The sequence below is a fragment of the Clarias gariepinus genome, chromosome 2, assembly GCF_024256425.1.
Source record: "Clarias gariepinus isolate MV-2021 ecotype Netherlands chromosome 2, CGAR_prim_01v2, whole genome shotgun sequence".
Taxonomy (NCBI): domain Eukaryota; kingdom Metazoa; phylum Chordata; class Actinopteri; order Siluriformes; family Clariidae; genus Clarias; species Clarias gariepinus.
This window is the reverse complement of record NC_071101.1, coordinates 9,894,183-9,908,080: the sequence shown is the minus strand read 5'-3', so window position 1 is coordinate 9,908,080 and position 13,898 is coordinate 9,894,183.

Sequence of the window (13,898 nt, the reverse complement as noted above, 5' to 3'; positions counted from 1 at the left end):
TTTCCCGCAACAGCTTGCACTGACAAGTTTTTTCCCCTGAAAAGTTTAGACTGAACAGTTTCTCCTTAACAGTTTGAGCTGAACAGTTTAAATTTAACAACTTAAACTGATCAGTTTTTCCTGAACAGCTCATACCGAACAGCTTCTCCTAGACAGCATGAACTGAACAGTCCCCCCGAACAGCTCATACTGAACAGTTTTTCCTGAGCAGCTCATACAGACCAGCCTTTACTGAACTGTTCACAGTGAACAGTTTTTCCCTCAATAGCTTGCTCAAAAACAGAAAGATTTTTTCTCCCCTGAAAAGTTCAGACAGAACAGTTTCTCCTTAACAGTTTGAGCTGAACAGTTTAAGTTTAACAACTTGGTAACAACAGTTTTTCCTGAACAGCTCATACCGAACAGCTTCTCCTAGACAGCTTAAACTGAACAGTCCCCCCAAACAGCTCATACTGAACAGTTCTAAACCTGAGCAGCTCATAGTGATCAGCCTCTACTGAACTGTTCACAGTGAACAGTTTTTTTCTCAATAGCTTGCTCAAAAACAGAAAGATTTTTCTGTTTAAGTTTAGCAACTTGAACTGAACAGTTTTTTTTTTCCCTGAACAGATCATACTGAACAGCTTCTCCTTGACAGCTTGAAAACTTCAGACCAAACAGAAATGTAAATTTAGTCATGATTAAGATATTGGTTTTATATGTTGCCCCCCCTAACCCCCACCCCCACCCCCACCCCCTCCCGAATCAGGGTCCCAGTTAATTAATGCGGTTTTATCGGAACCTACTGGTGTATTTAAACGATGCATTTTAGACAAACTGGTCAGTCTGTCCCTTCTCTCAGATAGAGATCTAGTGAGGACCACGCATTCACTTTCTAACTTTCAGGAATTATTAGCAATAAGTTTGATAGATAAGGGTACGATATTAAAAGGTGCAGCAGTTGTGTTAAGTATAATGAAATATTATTGGATTTGGGATTGTACAGTATTTAAACAGTGAGATTTGTTCTGATTGCACAATTGCAGAAAAGCATTTTCAAATCGTCATAAAACATCCAGATCCATCACTAGCGGGATGAAAGAGCACACAGGTATATAGGTACTTATGTTTATATATGTCAAGCCTTGCCAGGAGCGGGATCAGTAAAGAACAGTTTAAGTCAAAAGGCAAACATTTTAGCACATTTTAACTTTAAGCCCAGATCCTGCGATACAGCCGTACAAGCTGAAACACTGCACAATAATTAAGATGTATATGTAAAAAGAAAATGTGAATAAGTGATGAGTGAGTGTGTGGATTAAGTTGTTTAATAAGCCTGGCATCAGATAAGTCCTGTGAACCTGATTTTTCAAGGCCTAAGAATGCAGCCAGTTGCCAAGTCCTGGAGCTTGTATGTGTGTGTGTGTGTGTGTGTGTGTGTGTGGAAAGAGAGTTGTTTCCGTTTCCATGCGTGACTAAGAGGAGAAAATAAGCGCCTTTCGATGTGGAATGATTCTACATTTAGTTCCAGTGTGGTAGTAGTGCATCAGACCCGGCTGGGGAGTGTTTCTGATCACGTCCCAGACTTTCACTTTAACGACTCAATACTCCTTTTTAAACTCTGTTTCTCAATCCCACTTTATTTTACCCATTGATTAAGTTTATTTACACTGGAAGTAATCAGTGAAATGGCCGTAATAAAGAGCCAGTGGACTCTGCCAGGATCTTCTGCTACTTGAGAATAAGTGCATGCCAACTCTCTTATTAGGCCTTGGAGAGGAGGTGCTGTTTGGAACTAAACACAACTGGGCATTCTTTACCGTAAAGGAAGCCATTTATGTACTCTGGACAAGAGATATGTTTTGTGTCTGACAGTTGCTTTCTTATTTTAAAAATAATAAATCACACAATTGAAGTCTAAACCAGATTTTAGATGATGAAGACTCGTTCATCGTCTATACTGTTTTATTCTGTCTTCACGGTCGGGAGGGTCCTATTCCAGGAGACTAAGGGCACGAGGTGGGGTACACCCTGGTGGGAATCCATCGCAAGGCACACACACACACACACATTACAGGCAATTGCAACGCCAATTAGCCATGTCTTTAAAGTGTGGGAGGAAACCCACCAAGCACAGGGAGAACATGCAAACTCCATGCACATAGAGGTTCTAGGAAATACTTCTGAGCCTAATTGTTAAGATCAAGTGGAGCCTCTTTTCATTTTCCTTTTACTCTCATCATCTATACCACTTTATCCTGTATACAGTGTTGCAGACGGCTTGGAGCCAATCCCAGGAAACACTCACACACTATGGGCAATTTGGGGACGCCAGTCATCTTAATCTGCATGTCTTTGGACTGTGGGAGGAAACCCACCAAGCACAGGGAGAACATGCAAACTCCATGCACATACTGTAGACCCCGAGGCGGGAATCGAACCCGGACCCTGGAGATGTGAGGCCACAGTGCGAACCATTAAGCCATCTACTTGTGCTTGGACTCCAGTACCACTTTGAGGCAGACGCTCCTTACACACCCCAGACACATGGTCAGTGTTGACACCTCTGATGAAAGCCTGAAGTGGGAAAGTCTATCTGCAGGAACAGCAATCAAGTTTAATGTCAGCAAGTAAAACTACAGATCTGTTTCATGCTCTAGCTTAGCAGTGCATCTCTTTGCGTCTTTGAGAGTCTGGTTCGGTTGACATCCACATCTAGAGCTGTCTTCTGTGACAATGGTGGCAAAAGCGAGCGTAAAATACAGCAATTTATTTCATTTGATAAATCCCAATGAGCAACTGTGTTGAAAATCTTAGCTAGTAAAAATGCACTTATTTGCACAAGCATGCACTTATATGTTCATGAATTTTAACTTGTGTTATTTCAAACAACGTGGATTCCTTCATTACCGACATTTAAGATAAAAAAAATATATATATATAAAATTTTCTTCCTTTAAATGTTACATTTTTCTTATCTTATGTTGCGACTTCAGCAGTAACGTTGCTGAACGCTCTTCTTCTTGTTGTTGTTGTTGTTTATGAGAGGTTGCCATGGTACTGAAGGACCACAAAGAGCCCTTGAATGGAAAGGAGGCAACTGGAAAGTGTCTGTTTTTTTCCAGCAAGCCCAATTGCATGTAATAAAGTAATGTTTTTTTCCTCGCCATAAAAACAAAACTGAAGAGTAAGTGGATTATATGAGTGTAAAAGCAGATCAGGAGGATTGATGAGGAATTTACTCCACAGAGGGGCACTCTACATGCAGAGCAGCTTCAGGGTTCACGTACGTGTGAGGCAGTGTAGCAGGTGAATTTGAGGATATGTTTCAGACGTGGGGCGTTATGATCATGTTGCGCTCTCAGTACTGGTATCAGCAAGTACCCAGATTATTTGCTCTGACAAAAAATGGTATCAGGACATATTTAACATTTAATGGATTGGAATGCAAATGATCACGATTGTTGATTGAAAGGTGGTGTAGTGGTTAGTACTGTGGCCTAGCACCTCCTGGATCGAGGGGTTTGATTCCCGCCTTGGGGTCTGTGTGTGTTCTTCTCATGTTTGGTTGGTGTGTCCAAATTGCCCATAGTGTCAGCTTCTGTGCCCTGCAATGGACTGGTACCCTGCCTAGTGCCCCGAATCCCATTGGAAGTCTATCCAGGCCCTCTGCAACCATGGGTTAGCTGAATAGAGAACAAGTGAAACTATTCATTAAAGTTATATACAATTTCTTACTTACGAAGCTGCAACTAATATTATTGAATGATTGACTTCCTAGTGCTTATGCACTGTATTGCATAGGGGCGCTTCAGGTTACCACTTTTGACCAGCTGCACAGACTCTGAACAGATGAAATGGATCTGTTTTAAACTAGAAGCTGAAAATAAATAGATACTTCTTTGTCTATTCTTCTTCAAACACTGATTTGATTGTCTTTAAAATAATATAATATATTTAGTTCATTACTCAGACCAGGAAAACGTCTGGGAAAGCTCTCTCATTTTTGAATGTCTCTAGACTTGAAGCTAGTTTCTCGTCCAATGGGAATGTGATTGAAAAAAAATGAAAAAAAAAACAAAAAAAAACGAGTCTGTGATGGTTTAGAAAACTAGAACCACATATTTTAATACGGTTTTTAATCTCAGATAAAAGTTTCCATATAGCGGAAATACTTTTCTTGCATTTGGACCATGCGCCACCTGGAAATAAAGGTGCACATTATCCATTCCATGCACTAACCTGGTTTGCAGTAATACATTTAAAAAGATCTTTCTAATAACTAAAACATATTTCCTGGTATACAATTGCACTTTAGACCATGCAGCACATAATTATAGCAGGGTTTGATTTCTGGCCAGCACTGGCGGCGCGAGGCAGCAGTGCTAACCGCTATGCTACCCTAAAACATAATTTTAATATAAATTAAAAAGTGGAAATTCATCATCATAAGCATGAACTTAACTTCCACAGGGTTTAAGATCAAACTGGGCCCCTCAATCTTATTAGGTAGGATGGATCTCTAGTTTAATTAGGGCCATAGCACTATGACATCATCCCTATGACATCATAGTGTGTGAAGGGCCCTCTTGTTCTTCTGAATTATTTTTTATTTCCAGCATCCAAGGCTTTTTGTTTCCTTTCAGGGGTCGCCACAGCGAATCATCTGCCTCCATCTAATCCTATCCCCTGCTTCCTCTCTCACTGCATCCATAAATCTCCTCTTTGGTCTTCCTCTAGACCTCCTGCCTGGTAGTTCCAACCTCAGCATCCTTCTACCAATATATTCACAATCTCTCCTCTGAACATGTCCAAACCACCTCAATCTGGCCTTTCTGACTTTATCTCCAAAACATCTAACATGGGTTGTCCCTCTGATAAACTCATATTTGATCCTATCCATCCTTGTCACTCCCAAGGAGAACCTCAATATCTTTAGCTCTGCTACCTCCAACTCTGCCTCCTGTCTTTTCTTCAGCGCCACCGTCTCTAAGCCGTAGAGCATCGCTGGTCTCACCACTGTCCTGTACACCTTTCCTTTCATTCTCGCTGATACTCTTTTATCGCACAACACACCTGACACTTTTCTCCACCAATTTCAATCTGCCTGTACCCGCCTCTTCACCTCCGTTCCACACTCTCCGTTGCTCTGGACCGTTGACCCTAAGTACTTAAAATCCTGCACCTTCTTAATCTCTGCTCCCTGTAGCCTCACCGTTCCTCCTGGGTTCCTCTCATTCACACACATGTATTCCGTCTTGCTGCGGCTAACCTTCGTTCCTCTGCTTTCCAGAGCATTAATAAAATGGCTTGGGTAAGGTACAGATACGTGAAGTTTACTTTACGTGAACTTTGTTTCTAGTCACAGAAAAAGAAAGCATGATACAAAGCTCAATCTGGGAAGAACAGTAGATGTGTCTTACATCACATCATCCATGTCATTTCAGCTACAAATTCAAACTATGTGAAGTTTAACTAATAGGGTAAATAACTGAAAATTCATTGGAGCTGTCCAAGATGGCTTCTGCATAATGTTTGCAGGAGGTTCTTTTTTCTTCTCTCATTTAAAGATTACATTGAGTGTTCTAAGCCACATCAGCAAGTATGAAGAGACTTTGGGTGAAACTTCTATTACATCTTATTTAAATGAACCTTGAAGCACTAGTCCAAAACCAGAGCAAAAACCAGAGTTTAAAAAATGTCTTGGCTGACTGAGTACGTTTAAACAATTCCGTGAAAGTGACACAAATGCAAACACAAATGTTTTTCACTAGGTCTAAAATGCTATCATTCCACCAAAGATTGAAAGCCTTTGAGCGAGTTGGCTAACCTCAAGGACAGTTTAGAAGTTTTAAGATGTGTCTCTAAAGTGGTCTCGCTGTTCCTACCATCCTTCGCAAAGCACGTGTCATTTATTACCTCACACACTGTTGACACACAATGTGCCAGAACTCTGTGTGCCTGTTCGGGAAGATGAAGGATAAAAGAGCGTCATGCTTTATTACAGGCCTGTGGAAGGTCCTGTTTGTACAGCAGGCGGGTTTATTGCACTCGGAGAGGGTCATAACGCGAGGCGATTCTCCCTCCGTGGCCTCGATGCAGGTTTTTCTGCTCCTCTTTTCTTGACTTTGCAAACAGCTGAAGGTCTGTTATTATTCGGTGAGGTCAGACCTTTGGGCTGTCTGTCATTTTTGCTTCTTTGCCCGAGACCATGGAGAGGGAGAAGGCATGAGCGTGTGTGTGTATGTGTGTGTATGTAGTTACAGCAGCTCCTGAGGCTTTGGAAAGCTTTTACCACTGAACTGTGAAGCTTTCTGGGTGACTTCAAGTGCACACTTGGGGCAAAACTGCATTCCAGCTCGAGCTAAGACTCAAATGTTTTGATGGTGTCCACCTGAAAGAAGATAATTTACTGAATTAAAATCTTTGAAGAGTCTCCAGAGATGGCGATCTCAACACATACCTCTAACCTCTTCCACATCCCATATTTTTCTGCTTTGGGAGATAAAATTATTGCTTTGTAAATAGAATGAAACTTGCGCTTTTATGTGTAAAAAAAAAAAAGTGCCTCTTTTATTTTCCACATCTCTGGTGTCCTTTAGCTGGAGCGCTTAAGGAATTCCTCATGAAATCACAAAAAGACAGGAGTCTGGACCGTGACTCGATGACATCACCTCTGAATATGTCAGTAAACCCCGTTCTGGTTTCCCCATTACACATGAGTGAGACAATCCACGCAAAAGCCGGATTTAACACACATATCAGAACTGGTGTTAAGTTCTAAAATGCCTGGATTAGTGATTATGCACCGTCGCTGGAAGGCTACCGTGGCTGAATTCTGAATTTTGTCTCTATGAAAGAGACTAAAGAGTCTCCCGATAGTCTTACTGATCATTATGAGTTATGCGGTTACGTCTGGATCTGGTTTGGTTTTATGCTTGAAACTAGGAGTCTGATTGATCACATGCAACATACATGGAGGAAAAGGCAGTAAACCCTGGCTCGCTGTGTTGCAATGATTTACATTTACCTATAGTCATTTCGCAGACGCTCTAATTCAGAGCGACTTAGGAAAGGTGCAAGCTTTAGAGAAGCTGTAAGGATTTAGAAACTGAAAAAGGAACTAATTCTGACAGGAAAAAGTGCAAGTGATCAACGAAAGGGAGGACACATGAGATAATTTAAAGAGGTTGTGAACTAAGCGTCAGAACTGTGAATGCTTTGTAGTGCAGATATTGTGTACGGAATATCTAAATATGTAGATACATGAAGAAAACACGAGAGAGTAGAGTTTTGCAAAAAAAAAAAAAGTTGAAAACCACTATAGCTTGTTTCACAATGTATGTTTCTGTAGTCAGGAGCCCTTTTGGATCACATGATCTGACACCTTGGGGTAGATCCAGTAACCAAACTGTCCTTCTTCCCATCCTACTTGCTCTTACAGGGCTCTCTTTTTTAACATCAGGATGATCCAGCCTTTTATATACACAGGGGCCACATAGATGCCTGTTTAGTCTTTTATCATCTCAAGACTGGAATACTGCATATTGCTCCCTGCAGATTTGCCCCGTGCACCGTCTGACCCTTGTGACTGATCCATAATGCAGCTGCATGACTGTTCTTAATCTCCTCAAGTTCTCTGACATCATTCTATTGCTACGCTCTCTACACTGTTGCTGCCTGCAGTAGATTTTAAAAACTGATGATTGCTTACAAAGCCAAAAACGAATCCCCAAACTACCCGAAGGTACTTATCATCCTTCCCTCTGCAACAGGTTCCATACAAGGCTCTAGCAAGGCTCAACCTGGCCCAGATGTGAAAAAATGATGCTAGCCTACAAAGCCAAAAATGGACCCAGAACAACCTGAACGTACTGTATTTATCAACCTCTCATGTGCGCCAGCCTCCATTTGAGGCTCCGGCACAGTTCAACATGGCTTAGATTTGAAACAATAATGCTTGTTTACAATGCCAAAAATGGTCCCCCCCACACACACACATTACCTGAAGGTTCCTATAATCCTTTTATGTGCAAGTTTCCTATGAAGCACTAGCAAGGCTTGAATTAACCCAGATATGAAATAATAATTCTTGCTTCCATTCATCCATCTAGGAACCTCCATAGTCCAACTAGGGACCATTGTGGCCAATGGTTATTACTAATGCATTTATTTATTTTTATGACAGTGGTAGGACCTCCATTCAACATTCACATGTGCATCCACACACTACTGGCAATTTGCGAACAACAATTAGCCTAATCAATATGTTTTTGGAACGTGGATAGAAACCCATCAAGCACAGAGAGAACATGCCAACTCCATGCACTCAGACTCAAAGTGGGGATCTAACACTGGAGGTACAAGGCGACAGTGCTAACCAATAAGTCACTGCGCCCAATTCTTGTTTACAAGGCCAGAAACGCACCCCCAAATTACCTGAAGGGACAGAGGCACTAGCAAGGCCTACAAGAAAAATTAGCTTTGGAAGTAACTGCCTTGTTCAGTAAAACACAAATGGACCCAAAATTAACTAAAAGTACCGGTCTGTACCTGTATATAAGGCTCTAGCAGGGCTCGACTTGGCCCAGATTTGAAACAATGATGCATGCCTACAAAGCCAAAAATGCTCTCAAACAAGGTTTAAGTTTAACTCTATTCTTACACCCTGGAATAATTGTACTTAAACAAGGATGTGTTTTTGATGGAGCCTGCATGATGCTTTTAGAAGTCATGCAGGGTAAGGGTGTATGCTGTTAATGTAAATGCAGAATCTTGTAGTTGGGATGCTTAGAGATGTTCACACTAATATTCTTTGCTATGTGTCTTGAAAGAACTGTGAGGGTTTTGATAGTCAGGTCCAGTATAGGAAAGTCTTAGCTGCTAGTTTCAGATCGTGTCTCCTCATTCAGGAAGAGAGCTGAGAAATCTGGTTATGTCCTAAGAGACTTTGAGGTAAATTAAGGATTTTGTTTTGTTGTGTGTCATCAGCATAGCAGGGTTAGGAGAATCTATGAACTTTGATGATTGAGCCAATTGATTTGGGATTTAGGAAGAATTTAAATGGACCAAGAACAGACCCCTGAGGAATTCTCATAATGAGTCTGTGTTTTAACCAAATCTGTCAACGCTACTGCACAGTATGTGTTAGGAAATATAATTATAACCCATCATAGATTCATCTTAAGCTCTTTTCTGATATTATTGTTAATGATATAAAGCTTAATAATATTAGCAAATCTTTCAAAACTTTTTGTGATTCTGTAATAATGATTTGGGATTGGTTTTGGCACCAGATAAGAAGAGGAGCAATCAGGAAGTGTGTCACTTTCTCTGTGGTCCTGGTGGGTTTGGTAGGAAATGAAGCTAATCTGGTTGATCACTGCCAGCTCTCCCTGCTCACCAGACCATCAGCAGCGCTAATTACAGTTACATCATAAAATCTACACAATCCTCCAACCTCCAGACCAGACCTGTGTAATCCAATCTTGAGTCCAAATCCTCCAAAAGCCCATGTCTCTAGTCCCCTGTTCCACATGATTTTTATTTCTCTGAAGTTGCTTTTTTTTTTTCAATCTTCACACCACATTTATACAATTTCTTTTCATACGTTTCTCACTTGCTTGCTGCCTGGCCCTGGGCTCTCAGATGGCCAGCGCATGATGGAATGTTAGTTTTGGATTCCGCAGTGAAAGGAGACTCTGTAAGAAAGCAGTCTTACCCGGTTTATGCCTGGCACACAGGCTTGCTGCTTTCTTTCTGTTTGTTTAGACCCTCTGTCTGTTTGCTTTTAGGCTGGTTTGTGCTAAGAAAATGAACTTTATGACTTTACCAAACAGTAGCAGATTCTTAGCTGTTTGCTGGCCATCAAACAATGGGGCTTAGAAGTAAACAGGAAGTGGTGACGTGTCTGCTTCATATGCTTTTAGGTCTTACTCAGGGTGACTGTAAACCTCTTCCTAAAATCATTGGAAGAAGCTCATTGACATGTATGCAGGTATGCTGGTTACTTCTTGATAAGTGTTTCAAACAAATGCTTTCTTCTCTTTTGGTCATTTGCCAAAATCACTCACTAGCTACAGTACCTCCCCAGCCATACAACCGCTACAAATGGGTGAAGGCTAGCATATGTTTCATGCCTTCAACCCAGAAAGCTCAGCTAGCTTTTAGTTTTTTGACTGGCATGAAGCTCTGTAGCATCATTGGTATTTAAATATCCTGATTACTAGGAGATAGGGAGAACATTTCCTGTTGTACCACTTGGGAGCCACAGTTATTTTTAGTTAAGCAGAAGATTCACGTCCGCAGTAGAGAGATTATATATGAAATCAGTGCCTTGCTTACCAGTGTAAAGTTAATCAGAAACGTTTGCGGTCGTACACGAATAATAAAACTATTAGAGATTGGGGAAAAAATAAAAAGAGCCACATGTGTTCTGCTATCTAAGACTTTAATCTGTTCAACTTAGATGCTCCACCATAACGATTTTTAATGTATATCTTAAGTTATTTAGTGTTATATTGTACTCACTTCTATAGGCTTTTCTGAACAATGCTAAGAAGTCTACATGTTTTATCCAGTGATTTTAAAATCACTAACACCCAACTTCCCGGTCTCCACTTAGTCATGGTGTTTCCTGGTAGATGCAAGCTGGTCTGTTTTTGTTGTAGCCTCATTATTACAACCCTCACACGAAAACATCTGTGGCCTTTAAACTGTTTTTTCTCTTCTATGTGGACCACATCGAGTAATAAAACCTACCCATCTCCCAAACCAGAGAGGACCATAACTTGGTTGATCAGTAGTTTTCCAAACATCTTAGCCTTTCAGAGAACATAAATCAGACTTTACATGTTCATGGCCCATACATAGCCCGTTTCGCGCTTGCTGTATGGAAAATCCGAAAACGAGACTACATTCTTTTGGATCCTTTCATTGACTGAAAAGTTTTAATGTTGCTCCTGGCTCTGAGCTAACTTCTTTACTTGGTATATTTGAGTTCCTTATAATGTGTCTGCTGGCTGTACGATCCTGTTACTCTCGGCTCATTGAACGCTTGTTCAGAAAGCTCGGAGATTGACGAGGGACGTCGAAGGCCATATCGTCTTCTTCATCTCGTCCTGCAAGCTGTAACATACCAAATCCCCCTGGACGCGCTGTACTAATGTGCACAGAATTTGTGATTTATTATAGCAAAGCAGAAGAGTGCAGGCTTGGATGAGGTTTCATTTACAGTATGTTGATATTAAAGGTGGGGAAAGTGACTTTTAGGTCCAGCAAGCTTTTTTTTTTTGGTAATGTGCGGCAAAGTTTAATAATAAAACTGTCTGCTCAGGGTTCAACTCAGGTCTTGTTCCATACCGTGTAAGCAAGAGAAATATAATAGACCTACTTTATAAGGTGGACCACCAGCATCCAACCTATCAGGTCTACTTGTTTCTTAATCACGGTGCTTGTCAGTTCAAAAAAAGTTGCCTCTTGTACTAGTATACAGGATGATCTGCTGTAGGCACACCCTAACTGGAGAAACACCAGCAACAACAAATCTTTTGCATATTCATGTAAGAATGGATAAAAAATGCCTTGGTTTTAAATAAAAATTTAATGTGTATAATTGGTTCATTCACTTTAAATGTAGTAAATTAATTGATATCATGATTCTAATGTTTCTGTACATGTAACAATAAGATTCCTTTACTCGAAACCTTACAGATTTGCCCTGAAACTGAACAAGGCTTGCATAGGTTAGGTAGTGGTTTGGTGTTTCCAAGCTTTCAAAATGATTTGTTGGATATTTCAACGTGATTCTCTTCAGTAGTGGATTCAATCCCAGACTTTGAGGATACTACCCGACGCCCCCGTTCCTTTTTTTTATGAGCCTCTGAACTATTTCCAAAGGCAGTCCAACCATAGCTAAGCTCACATCCTTGGAGTAGCTGATCCATCCACTTTGGGGCTTTTAATCATCCACATTTCAGTCATTTGTCTGTCTTAAACCTTCCAGTAAATATGTGTGAACTCAACATCATGTTCTACTAGCAAGGGGAAATCTGTTCTATGGGAATAAAGAGAGCTACGAGACTTGGCCTTTCTTTAGATGTGAGCAGCGTCTATGATTGAAGCGGAACGTGTAGCTCAAATGAGAGAAACATTCGCATGTAGGCTTTAGTTTCTCCAAGGTCTGTTTTATTAAGTGCGTGTCTACCAATGGATATTGTCTGAATGTGCACCTATGATTGATTGGGTGGTCGGCGATGGCAAAGTGTTTGGTTTTTATATATGGTCATTCTTGAGCCACTGGAAAAATCAGGTAAAGCAGACTATTCGTAAACACTCATAAAGGTCACGAGACATCTCCGAAAAAGTATATTGCATTCTTTAGCAATGACCAAGGAAAGAGAAAAAGGCTGGTTTATTCTCTCTTCCAGGCAGGCTTCTAAAAACCTTAGGGGACATAAATATAATTTAGACAAGGGTACAGGATGAGAACCATTTAAAAAGTCCTTCAAAACAGAAATGGTGAAAGTTTTGCACATTCATAGCAGTAGTTATAAATAAAGGAAGTATAGTCTGTATTTTTCTTTCATATAATACAGTTAAAATGTTTCTTACTAGTAATAATGTGGAACATTCTGCATGAATTATTATTATTATTATTATTATTATTAATAAATAAAAAGTTGGCCTTTGGTTCCAGAATGTTTGTATTTGGCTTGGTTTCTTGTCAATGGTTTGTTGGATGATTTCGCAGAAACGCTATAAATCCACCTTCCACAGTTTGGTCGTGATGAATAAATCATTCTACAGTTTTGTTTGTGGCCATGCAAATATGCAATTTAATATTTAAGTTTTACACAATTACAAAAGTGGTTGAAGATCATGATTGTTGCTGCATCAACCTACGCATCTTAATGCTGCTCTCTCAATATCAGTTTTATAAAAATTTTTGACGACAGCACCTTATCATAGTACGGGGAGGTGCTGTGTCGAGCATCAGCCAACCGCTTAATGCTTCTGGTTCCATAAGGTTTTAACAGAGTTCATAAATCTTGCTTGGAGAATGGGGAGTAGCATACTCAGGCTTACCAATATATCCAGGCTTACCAAACACAATGCTTCCCATATCTCATGTCTCTTGTACACAAAGTGATTGCATTTCTCTTGAGTGATATGAAATTCATAAACACTGACGTCTACAGCTTCCAATTCAGCAAAGCCAATGCTACTCATAGTTTAAAGCTTCTAAAAGAAGAATATATAGTTATTCTTTAACACATTTATTTTGTTATTGACGACCATGTCTGGCTGAACAGAGTCAAAGTCGAAAATTGGTGTTTTTCTCATTTTGCTGTCAAACTTTTTCTCATTTTGAATTAATTACTTCTGTGACATCAGCCCAGGAGATTACAGCTTGGGTTCTCCCTCCCTGAGTGTATAAAGCATAATCTAATAGCTAATAATCACTAAAAAGTTGAAGCAACTTCATGAGTGTAAGTTCTGAGTTTTCTCAGGGTTTCATGCTCGGCTGCGTTTTGACCATTGCCCTCCGTACGACCTTGATTTTTGGATTGTGTGTTGTATTTGTCACGTAATAAACCTCAGTTTTTAAGGGTTATTAAGTATGTGTCTAAAATATTATTTCCAAGACTGCAGAGACAGCATGATCCCATGCATTTTTCTATGTAACAAATCACCTTTGACTACTTCCTCTTCATTTTCAAGCCAGCTTATTTTCTGGATGGTTGGATCCTTCAACTTAGATAAAGTTTTCAAAGAACGTTTGATTGAGAATGATGGGAAATGTTAAAGGTGTTAGAAAAGATCCACAAAGTGATTTCACAATGTACTATTTAAATTTTCCCATTTTGTTTATTATCTTCAAGTTGGCACTGTTAGACCAACGGTATCCCTGGATGGCC